This window comes from Mytilus edulis, chromosome 13, assembly GCF_963676685.1.
Source record: "Mytilus edulis chromosome 13, xbMytEdul2.2, whole genome shotgun sequence".
Classification (NCBI taxonomy): Eukaryota; Metazoa; Mollusca; class Bivalvia; order Mytilida; family Mytilidae; genus Mytilus; species Mytilus edulis.
The window spans coordinates 18,417,455-18,430,368 of record NC_092356.1 but is presented as its reverse complement, the minus strand read 5'-3'; the positions used below and the strand labels follow the sequence as shown (position 1 = coordinate 18,430,368).

General features: G+C 32.9%; 2 long non-coding RNA genes across 2 annotated transcripts; both read left to right on the top strand.

The window, feature by feature from the left end:
- The first annotated feature begins 2,945 nt into the window (after positions 1-2,945).
- LOC139501111 (uncharacterized) lies at positions 2,946-6,378 on the top strand. Its single transcript, XR_011658464.1, has 3 exons — positions 2,946-3,387; positions 4,068-4,166; positions 6,285-6,378. It is a non-coding gene; the product is annotated as an uncharacterized lncRNA (long non-coding RNA).
- Positions 6,379-6,680: 302 nt separating this feature from the next.
- Positions 6,681-9,665, top strand: LOC139501595 (uncharacterized). Its single transcript, XR_011658612.1, has 3 exons — positions 6,681-6,870; positions 7,654-7,836; positions 8,692-9,665. It is a non-coding gene; the product is annotated as an uncharacterized lncRNA (long non-coding RNA).
- Positions 9,666-12,914: the final 3,249 nt, after the last annotated feature.

Here is a 12,914-nt window from a genome sequence, read left to right as displayed (position 1 = left end):
TACTTATACATTGGTATGGAACTAATATTAAATGAATCCTTATGAAATTCATTTTATAAATTTTGGAAGGAGTTAAACTATTGATATATCACACCGTAATTTTCAGAATGGTTGATCCATATCAATAACTTTAAGCGCGAAATGGTTATTCACAAAGAGAGTCTTGCATTGAATGTACTATTGTTATCATTAGTATTATTATTTAGATTATATTTACATAATACAAATCTTTGTTTAATTTTGAACTTTCAGAAAACCATTCCAAATGACGTGTTATTTCATAAAACTGCAATAACCATTAATTGTTTGTAGACCCTATCTTGCTGTTGGTCTTAATGCTTTTTTGCTTTCTAGCTTTCTATTATAGTTATAAGATACACGATAGAATAACAAATTACTAAACTTCGTCAATCAATCTAAAGACTCTGTTTATGAGTCATCTGACGATTTCAGCATGGCAGCGTATTTGTAAGCCATGTGTTGTGATTATTGTTTGCTTAATTAAATTTCTATCTATCGAGTTAAGTAAAACTGCACTACATTGGCAGAAATTGTCGATTTAGACCAGTTTACTGATTTTGTTTTATTGATCATTTGTGATTTAAAGGTACTTTTTATCTATTATTGATTTCAGGATAAAGGCGAAGTGGGAAAAATGATAAAATTTATTACAGCTGTTATCAAGATAAAAGACAAAATTAACATTTTACATATTTGATTTATTCACTTCTATGCTGACATGAATTATCATTGATATGGTCATATTTATAAAATAAAACGGTTTACAAAACTTTTGAAATACTAAAGCTTTTCACATCAGGAAAAGTATTTGGCTAAACTTTTAGGAATTTTGGTCCTCAATGCTCTTCAACTTCGTACTTTAATTGGCCTTTTTAACTATTGTGGATTAGAGCGTCACTGATGAGTATTTTGTTGACGAAACGTGCGTCTGGTGTAAATACAAAAAATAATCCTTGTATCTGTGATTTCAAAGTTTGGTTTTAATTAGTATAATAGTTTCAAAAGAAAAGTGCTTTTGTGAGAGTAAATGGCTGACGACGATGAAAGACGACGTACGTCAAGTGGTCAGAATAGCTCATTTGGCTCTTTGGTCAAGATGGAGTTTGAACCATGTTATACATCTTTTCAGATCCAAAGTATTGCAGCTTTTGAGGTCTTGACTTCCTTGGGACTAATTGTCAATGGACAGTTATACCAACCCATTGCCTGGGGTCCTGGCTAATCTTGTCAGTATAGCCAGGCGTGCACCAATGTACTGCCTGTCAATGATTGGTTAATACTAATTTTGTCCTCAATGTTTGTTTTACATCTGTACCCAATCAATTCTTGTTTAACATCAATTAGTAAAAATTAGACTGTAATTATTTTTCTTTATGAATTGCTGTATAGTGTTATCATATCTAATTAGTAGTATGATGATAATTAGTAAGCAGAAAAGGGTTAATTCTTATCAGCAATCGCCTGGTGAGAAAGTTAAAAGTTTAAGATTTCACATGTTCAAGGTATCAATTGGATTCCAATTGTGCTGGTTTACATCAAACATCAAAATTTATGCAAATATTTATTCAGCCTTACTTTAGATTCAGAGTCAACTGGCACTGAATCGATCACATGGTATTTGTTCCCCACCTGGCCCTTACGACGCGCAGCTAGATTGGGCCGGATCCCAGGCTAAACTAACCCAGTGCTAGTAAAATTATCATATATTTATTATTGTAGACGGTAATGTTTAAAGTTTCTTCGTAACGGTTCGATAGTGTCTATTCTCAAAGATTTATATTGATATATTTGAATGCAATCGTGAATATAACAGATATTTAGATGATCAATGGTTGCATTGTAATACGATATAGTTAACGGGTGAACGGTTTTCTATACGTATGTTTGATTAATTTTAAATGTAGATCTAAACGTTTTGAATAAGGAAACGAGAACAGCTTGCCATAACAAACACTCATAACTTCATAAGAATTAAGGTTAGTTGCTTTAAAAATCGAATATAGTGTTCACCTAAACATACATTCTATTTAAAGCTAGAGAGTTTGTGTGCATCAAAATTGCACTTAATTGTTCATTTTGCGGTACGCAATTTCGACATGTTATTTCTTAAACGTCGATGACACTTGATGACAGAATATAATTTTGCTTTATCTCATTTTTCAGGAGTCATTACACTTTCAAAATGTCTATGACATATGAAGAAAGACAAGCGAGACTATGTTATATTATTCTAACACTTTTTCCTACAATTATGCAAAGCATACTTAAAGGACACAAGTACACACCCGTGATATCGCGGGTCCGTGACTGAATTAAAGTATATCTTTAACTATGCCTAAGCCTTATTTTAGTAATTGGTATTGTCATCTGATAAAGTCATGTCGATTATAAGATACACAGTTTTCTCTGCTTTCAAATCTTTCTGTTTGAACCCGTCGACCTGGAACTTATCAATTCAATTTGGTAATGTTAATTATTTGGAAAACAAAAGGTCTTGGCTATCCAGGTGTGGAGTATTGTCCTATATTAGTTATCTTAGAAAGTCTTGCTGAATAAAACTACAATAGGGAACAATTTGACAATGATTGAATTTAGTAGTGTCAGCCTTTTGATTATGACCCGTGTATATAACAAAATCCTAAATACACCGTTTGGTGGTGCGCCTGTCAAATGCGGAATGTACAGATAAGATAATAGCCAACAGGTGAATATACTATTGGTATCGGTATCGGATTCGACCCGGAACTTGTTAGTTATTGGCAATATTAATTATGTGGAAAACAAAAGGGTCTGGAGTGGTGTAATTTTTAATCTACACCATTGTCCTATATTAGTTCTATATAGAGTTGAATTCTTTGATTTGTCGTTTTTACCCGATGACGGCTAACAAATTGGACCGCGTAATTTTAGTATTATAGATACTAATCCAAGGGGGTTACGAGTGAAATTTCAACTGAAAGATATTCGAACATCTCTAACATATTGAAAGAAACATCGTTAATGGAAGAATTTCCCAATATAAAAGATTTCACAGTAGAACTGTGCTACAAAATATTACGATTCGAAAATTTAATTCTTGAACCGTCATGCAAATGGGGAAATAATCCACATGCAACAGAAGTCGAAATTGGTGATGATATCCGACACATTATAAATCTAACAAATGAAGTTATCAGCAAACAGTGTGAAGATATATCTGAGATATACTACAATGAATTTCTAGAGATAACAAAATATGTTACAAAGAGAGTTGATGGATATTTACATCAAGACACTTGTTTAGGAAGTTTTTGGAAACTTTCCAGCTCAGATATAAGTACCATGCTGACATTCTACAAAATCTGGCGCTGGTGCAAAAAGTCAATGGTAAGATCAATAGTACTATTTAATGCACATGATTGAATAAAAGTCTGAATTCAAATAACATGAAAGCTACAGAAAGGAGAATGGAAGTCAGATCCCTAATGTTGCCTGAATCGGAATTTGTTTTTATGTTTTTTAGTTCATATAGAAATTGGCCTTTTAAGGAAGTTCGCTACTCAGTTTTAAAATAAATAGCTTGTCATACAACTGGTAGAAGAGCTTAAAAGACTTAGATTTGTTAAATTCTTATGATTCATTAGACGTTTCATTAGTTTATAAACTCTTAAGACAGTTTAAGCTGATACCTCCACCTACCAAAGGGTGGGGATTATATCCTGAAAAGGTTGATATCAAATTAGGTGACGATGTAGAACGTATTCGTAACTACAGAAACCAAATAGCACACAGAACGAACATAATCATAGAGAAAAATGAATTTGAAAATTACTTCGATCATTTTCGTGATATTGGTCGCAGAATGGATTTAAACTTTTTCCAGAAGACAAACTATGAGGAGACAATTGTTTTGCATAAAACTTGTAGAATGGATATACAGATGCAGGTTAAATATGAAAACGCCTTGAAGGAGCAAATGTTTTCCCTTTCAATACGTATTGGAGGTCTATTTCAAATCTTTTTTATATTAATTTATTTATTATCAAATCTATTTTACGTTCCCACAGTGAGATTTGAAAGAACACCGATCAAGTTTTACTGGGGAGACAGCTTTGAAAGAAGTTTGCTTCATTTGAGATCTGTCATGCAAGATGAGAAATCAATAGGTAATATATATATCGTGTACAAGTTGCGTTTTTGTACATAGCTAAATGGTTTTAACATGTACGAATTTTGAAAATAAAGACATGTTTCTATTATTACAAAAGATGCTATCAATCTAAATAAAAGTTTCATCATATTTTTTTAAATATTATTCGTGTCATGAAATGATTCTTATAACAAAAAATATAATAATTTTGAGGTATATACATCAGTTATGATGAAAGCCAAAATTGTTGAATGAACAGATTAAATTACTCATAAGATATTTATAACCTAACGGGATTCATTGAAAATAATTTTCTCTCTCTGGCTTATAAATAGTACTAGATAAAATTGAGAATGGAAATGGAGAATGTGTCAAAGAGACAACAACCCGCCCAAATAAAAAACAACAGCAGAGGGTCACCAACAGGTCTTCAATGTAGCGAGAAATTCCCGCACCCGGAGGCGTCCTTCAGCTGGCCCCTAAACAAATATATACTAGTCCAGTGATAATGAACGCCATACTAATTTCCAAATTGTACACAAGAAACTAAAATTAAAATAATAGGGACAGAAGCAAACACATCCGCGAGATCGCGGACATTTAGAGCGTGGTTGAAAGTATGTAAACTGTTGTAGGATAAATGTTTGTAAACTATTTTATGACTGGAGAATTTCAGGAAAGGTAACAGAAGTCATAGGTACAAAAGGTACTTAGGGATCGGACTATTTGTTAGCACTCGTCACTTTTTTTTAATCAGTTATTTTTTTCTACTAATTTCAATATTTTCTTAGTTTTAAACAAAACATCCGACCGCCTTTGGTCCTCAATGCACTTCAAACTTTGTATTTTATTACTATTTTGATCTGAGCGTTACTGGTGAGTCTTATGTAGACGAAACGCGCGTCTGGCGTATACTATTATATTTATAATTACTATATTATAATGCTGGTACCTTTGATAACTATTTACTTTTCCTTCCAAAAAAATACCAAAACGAAATAATCATGAGCGAGGCTAATAAATGCGACAATGCATAGTACCTATAGGACACAAAGGCATGATGATTAATTTATTGAGGAAGGAAGAGAAGCGACACACATAATGCGGTCTTCTCATTTAGTGGGGAGGAGTATTACTCAATCGGGGTCAGTTGAAAACCAAACTTTACGACAAAAGAGATGATTTCAGCTTTCCTATTGTGAACTTTCCATTTCTAAGTAGCAACATTCCAGCAGCACCTGCATACGGAGTATATATCTCCCAATTGATACGATATTCCCGTTCTTGCATTTCCTATCATAAACACGAAGGGTACCACATGTGGAGCAGGATCTGCTTACCCTTCCGGAGCACCTGAGATAACCCCTAGTTTTTGGTGGGGTTCGTGGTGCTTAATCTTTAGTTTTTTTATGTTGTGTCATGTGTACTATTGTTTGTCTGTTTGTCTTTTTCATTTTTAGCCATGGCGTTGTCAGTTTATTATCGATTTATGAGTTTGACCGTCCCTCTGGTATCTTTCGTCCCTCTTTTACTCAAAATTTTAAGGCATTCTTCTTAAAAGTATCAGTTGAACCAGTTATCTATTTAATTTTCATTGTGGAAATATATGCTGCTGTACTGCATAATATATACAATTACACCAAAACACATTATGGCAACATAAGTCATGAACCATTAAAAACTGAAACTTTGTGATCACTGTCCTTTTTAAAAAGAAAAAAGGTTCTGGGCTTTTGATTATTGTTCTTTATTTCTAGTATTCAATAAATTCCAAATGTATAATTTTTTTTATTTAAATCTATTTTATAAATTTTGTACACGTCAAACCCATTTTTAAGCAATATTTTGTACATGTTGTAACATGAACGAGGTAATTGTGTAAATGTTGTTACTTGTAACATGTACACGATATATATACAAGCATGATATGTCTATATTCTTTACAAATTATATACATTACGTGATATTTTAACAAGTACATATTAAAAAAAAACAAATTCTACTGCGAATAGATAGTTATTTTGGTAGTATGTTAGACAGGTTATGTATATATTTATTTTCTTTTTATCTGTTTGTATCTTTAGAAATATAATAAAATACAACATAACATGATAAACTAGTGTATACTTTCTAGGGAGACAGAAAGTCCGCGTACAGATTATCTTCCAGACTGAGGCTGATGTAGAAATAACTATTGATATTCTGAAATCACTTAAAGATGAGATAATAATAAAATCAACGGTACCAATTTTGTTGCACCAGATGCGCATTTCGACAAATCATGTCTCTTCAGTGATGCTCGTGGCCAAAATATTTGAAATCCAAAGCATATATAAAAGTTGAAGAGCTATAATCCAAAAGGTCCAAAAAGTATAACCAAATTCGTGAAAGGAATCAGAGCTTTGCATGAGGGAGATACATTCCTTAATTTATAATAATTTCTAATATTTTGTTACAGCAAATTTTAATAACACAAAAAATCCGTATTTTCATGCCAGTACCGAGGTACTGGCTACTGGGCTGTATTGAGGGCTTAATCGGAATAGAATTCATTGTGGCCCAGAAAGGGTGCATAGTTCTGAATATAGCTCTTTGGATAGATCTGTTGGAAACAGACGAAAGATTACAATCTGTCTTGGCTTTATTTATGGAAAAGATTTTGGAACACATGATGACCTCCATTGCTCAGAGTTCTGATATTGTGATTTTACTCATTGGAGGTTTGTCAGTTAAATCGCATACATACTATCTCTGATCCATATCATTTTCATTACCATAAATAATCTGAATTCTCACATCAATTAAACGTTTTATTGGCTATCTGGATACCTACATCTTTGAACTAATAAAGTGGTGGCTTAACTTTTTGAAATACTCGTCTTTTTAATCTTATATTCAGAACAAAACCCTGACTACAGGAATATATTTTTTTTTCAGGATTTGAAGCAGTCATAAGTAAATTATGCCCAAGCTCTATGTACTTAACGTAGATTGTATGTCCAAATAAACGCAAACATGACGTCAAATGACGACACCTAAATTCAAACACTTTAACAAAAAGATAACGATTCAAATCAAGTGTATTACTAAACTAGCCAGGAATTACTCCTCTCACATAAACTGATATGTGAGTCATATGTGATTGGTTATTTTCGAGGATTGTTATAGAGATGCACATCGAGTCCTTATCTAATTCTAGCCTTGTATAACTTGTTCGTCTTACACCCTTAACTTAGATGTTCATTGAGTTAAGTTGGGAACCTACGAACATAACGGATTTGATCACTTCTATTACTGGATTTTTTTTTTAATAAAATTCCTTTCAAATTCCATGACGTTTTGGCAAAATAGCGTACGCGGTATTATGTCAAAAATTATCATGCAACTCCGTTCAACACATTTTAGTGTGATTTAAATGATTTGGTTTTTGCAGTCAAGAACATTGGCGCTTGCAGAGTAATACATTGATTGTCGGTTGATTGTTTCCATTTATTTTCATCTAGAGTACCAATTATGGAATATATCAAAAGACCAATGCAGAACCGGTTTACCTCAACTTTGATTTGGATGACGACTTATTTGAAACAGATGATAAAATGGAAACAGAACTGAAACTTTTTGCAATCATTTCAATGGAAGCGGAACGAACTCAAATATAACTGCATCACTATTACCCATTAGCCTTGGTAATTTTATTATTATGATATTTTGGCATGTTATTATAATGAGTATATCAGTAATAAGTAGCAAAAAATGGTGTTTTTTTTTCTTTTTCTCTTCTTGTTAACGTAGAGTAAAAATAAATATAGACGGGAGTACAAATAAAAACTAACTACGAAAGTACAACAAAGTCTTCGATTGTTTTAATGTTTCTCGGTAGTAATGTCTTTTTTACTGGCACGCTATGTCTTACAGTTAATACAGTTTCTTTTGGCAAAATTATGATAGTTTTCTAAATCCTAAGTATTCTTCCTTGTTTCTTTGCTGGTTTGGGTTTCCTTTTACAGTCATTTTGAAACTACTATTCGCATATAACGCATTTGATTTTGATCAGGCTCATATATAAAGTTGATGATTTAAGCACTGTTTGACTGCAACGTTAACATTTGTATGGAATGAAGTTCAGCTAGACGAACGGAACACGATGCATTTCTTCTCCTATGCTTAAAGTGTATAACCTCAATATATACACATTAGAAATGTATATTGCATAAGAGTCATGGTTGCTTAAATCTTATGAAACAAACCGGATACACATTAATTTCTTTATTCAATTTGGTAATACATTAGGCTATATATATGTCGGCTAAGATGGTGGAAAATTAATTCTTACTAGGGTTACGAATAAACTCATCATAGATACCATGATTGAATCCACAAAGAATCATCAGTGACGCTCGAATAAAAAAATGTTAAAAAGGCCAAATGAAGTACGAAGGTTAAGAGCATTGAGGACAAAAGTTCATAAACATTTTGTCAAATGCAGCAAAGTTAATCTATTATCGAGGTAGAAATGCCTAATAGTCCATTATCTATTTCAGAAACTACAGAAGCAGCATTTGCCCAGGCTCAATCAGTTGTCAAATACAACCTTCCGGTTTTGGTCACTTTGCAAAAACATTTAAATATTGAGTTGTTGCTGAATGATAGTCTGTTTATTTGTGGCTGCATCAAAATGCAGAATAAGTTAGTGTTGATCGACGCCTCTTATTACAATAGACTTATCATTTGTAACCTAGATGAAACTGATATCCGTACGATTCCCCTGTCTCACAAACCAGATTATATAACAGAAGTTGATATCAATACTGTGGCAGTATCCTGTATATATAAAAGTACCATACTGATAATAAATATATCTACGGGAGAGATCAGCAGAATATTCAAAATCGGTGTTGACTGCCACGGAATATCGTATGATGCTTATAACCTATACACTGTATGTGGTGACAGATCAATACGTGTGATTGACATGACTGGTAATGTTATATATGTAATATCTACTCCCTTACACTATGCTTTCGGCATTTCAGTTCAACGAGATAGATTGGTCTATATAGACCTCATTGCAATATATTTCTATTCCCTAGATGGAAACCTAATGTGGAAGTTTGAAAATGAAAAATATAAAAGTTTACGTCATGTGACACTAGATGATGAGGGGAATGTGTATGTGACTGATCGGGATACGAACACTGTCGTATGTGTTTCTAAGGATGCTCAACATTAGAGAGAAATTCTTACAGAAACAGATGGATTAAACAAGCCATTTTGCATTCATTTTAACAAAAGAGAAAATGTTTTGTTTTAAAATAATTTTAATGAAGAAAAGGTTTTTCTATTTGACGTCAAAAGAAACGTAACCAAATTAAAATGAATAACTTTCTTTCAAATTAGTATTGCCATTGGACATTTTGTAAATGACCAAAATGTATTATATTAACTTTATTTTCTGTCACTGGATAGTCAATTCATTATGAAAAAGCGATAAAGGAAAACAGTAAAAGGACCTGATACATAATAGTACTGCAACCAGAGTTCATTTTTTAAAACTTTAATGGTCCGGAAGAACACACACCTAAATTATATATCGATGGAAAGAGGACAACGTGTACAATAAGAAAAGTTGGGTCGTAAAAATCCAGAGTGGTCACAATTTTGTGAAATTGAGGTCAAAGGTCAGACCTAAAAATATCAATATTTCAAACACAAGAACAAAAAGGAGAAATATTCTGATATTTATTCAATAGAATGCTACAAAAACGATTCAATCATAAGCATATGCTATAAACGATGTTAAAACGACACATTTGACTAATTATATGAAGAGCTGCCATTACAAAATGGCGTTGATTTGGAACCTTCTGATTTTTTTCCATTTAAGACATAGCAAAAGAAGAAGTGGCCTTGACCTTTACACATCCATAAACTTTCATATTGTGTATAGTATTTCACTATAGTATATTACAGAATCATTTTCTAAAGTATAAAACACCAGTTTATCAAATTATTTCAATATTTTTTCTATCTTTGAAAAAAACAAAATTCAAGCGCTGAAACAGTGTTTTTAATTTTGCATCTTAAAGGTTGTGTATTTTGTGAAAATTAGTATTTAGTTATAGATAAATACATATTGTGTATTTGCAAAGTCTGGACAGAGCAGTAATAACACAAAATATACTATATTCACCCGAGGCGATTGCGAGGTTTAAAAAAAAATTGAGTGTAAAACAAAGTCTGTTTGGTGCATGAACATTTTTTTAGTAGGATAATCCTGGTAAAAAAGTTAACTCATTGATTTTTTAAGGGAAGGATGAAAAATTATACAATGCAATGCCAATTTTCTAATGTTGTATTTCAAATTCAGTCATGATCCTTATATAACTTTTAAAAGCGACACACAATAGCTCAAGTATTCATAAAAATGGGACATGAATCAATCTCTTAGTCATCATATGCGGATTCAGTACGCGTATTAGCATTACAAGACACTTCCCTTTTTTTATAAGAACAAGTTCGGCGCAGGACAGAGTTTGTTCAAAGCAAACACAGTTTTTTTAGTACAAATGCTATCTGGAGCGTAAATACCGTCATGATTTGGTCGAACCCGTCAGATATAGTCTTCCCTTTGCATAGGAAACACAAAAGAAATGTGAGTACAAAGTTTCGATCAATGTTCGTGACCCATATTCCCATATGCATATGCATGATGTATCTGCACTGCCAGTCCCAAATGTAAAGGGGCGAATGTTGCTACAGAAACGATTGATTTTGTAATAGCCATACATTTACGAATTTGTGTTATCTTTAGGGACAATATACGGTTCAGAAGCGCCTTTGTGTTATTTTTCATCGATTAACTATCAAATGAACTTTTGAGCCTAGGCTCTGTGTTGAAGACCGGACCGTGACCTATAATGGTTTACTTTTATAAATTGTGACTTGGATGGTATGTTGTATCATTGGCACTCATACCACATCTTCCTATATCTATTAACAAGCTATGCAGGCATCATTTCCATAGAAATACCAAAACAAGGACATAGCTCATAAGACCACTGGTGGCAGGATGAAGTAATTGTTCTTCTTTTAATGTATCCCTGATATTTTCAGACACAACTTGGTGTAATTCTGAAAATCTTAATATTGACTTCAATAAGTACTTGGTTATGCATGGATAAATGATTACTCACATTAATAAGCACAACTGTTAACACGTTTAGAGGACTCAGTTTTGCGTAGTTTTCTGTTTTTTTTAAGGTTTTTCTTTTACACAAAAACCCTGTTTTCATATCCAAACTACAAGGAAGAAACTGAGCCTCAAGATCGTATAAAAGTGTCAGGTTGTGAGGTTACATGTTGATCAGTTTGATCACATATATGGATTTCTGTAGTTTCTAATTTAAAGTTCCCCAAGGGTGACTGGGGAAACGAAATATGGTCACTTGGTCTTCCCCCGACCGGCAGTAAAACGAAGTTGGGCGTCCGTTTGGCTGTGCGGGATGTATCAAGTTCGCAGTCACGACCGGTCAGAATGGGGACGTTAAATCCGCTGCCTCGTGTAAAGGGAGTGTCACGTTCTTTGCACGTTAAAAACCTTTGCATCAACTCTTTAAGGGGTCCGTAGGTGGCATGTTGCAATGGAAAATTTCTGTCCCAATCCAATATCGCATCATTTTCCAGTGGCAGTCTAAATTTTCCCGATCATCATCCCGAATGGCCTCTATTATGACAAAACCTACCTATTGTTTTTATTGTTAGCTTGTTCTCGTCCTAAACATGCATGAAATATTTGCCACTGGACTTTAAGCAACCAACAATCAATCAATCAATTTAATTTAAAGACGCACCAATTTTGCCTTCTGGTGCAAGTCTCATAACATCACTGATGATTCGCCCACGGAAAGCAGAATATCAAGAGAAGTTAATTTTAGCATTACCTTGTCACACACCAAATCTCTGCGAAACTTCAATAGTACTTTTTCCCCGACCACTTGCATGCATATTAATTGCTCTGAGGTTAAACATTGACATACAATGTATTTTCACACAATGTCAACTATAGTCATTATCCGGAAAAACCTCTTATCCGAAGGATTTGGTTAACTTTTATATAAAGTCAAAATTTTATTAACAAAAATGTAACTTATTTACAGAAAATACACGAAAGAACTACTATATATATTCAAATCACTCAAAAATAAATTAACTTCTCCTACAAAATCTACATAATCACATCGAAACTATCAAATTGATTGTGAATGAAAAAATAAATGGTGGAGCTGATTGACGGATAGGAAATTTCCGTAATTATAAAAGGTACAAATGATGTTTTTATTTTTGAGTTTTTGACAAAATTGTTTGGAATTTGCCCAACAAAATTTGCATGCAGTATCGCAATAATATGTTGTGTCCTCTCAAATGTCAAATACTGTTTTTGAATCATATGTTTTCTCGTTTTCAAAGAAAAACGCGTTGAATTTCTATCTAAAAACAGCCAACTTTAAGTTTGAAAGTTTTACTTGGAGATGGTATAATATTTATGTCTTCATCATTCCGATGATCCTTGATGATATGTGCATAGAAAATATTTTCGAAATTAGCGGGAAATTTAACCAAAAAATATATTTTTGGATTTTAAGGTAACTACCCAAAACCGTAAATTGAGGGGTACCCCCATTAAAGGGATAAAATACAAAAATGTGACCATAGAAACTGTTTACGACCCGACGGAAATTAAAGTATAGATATTATTCTAACATTT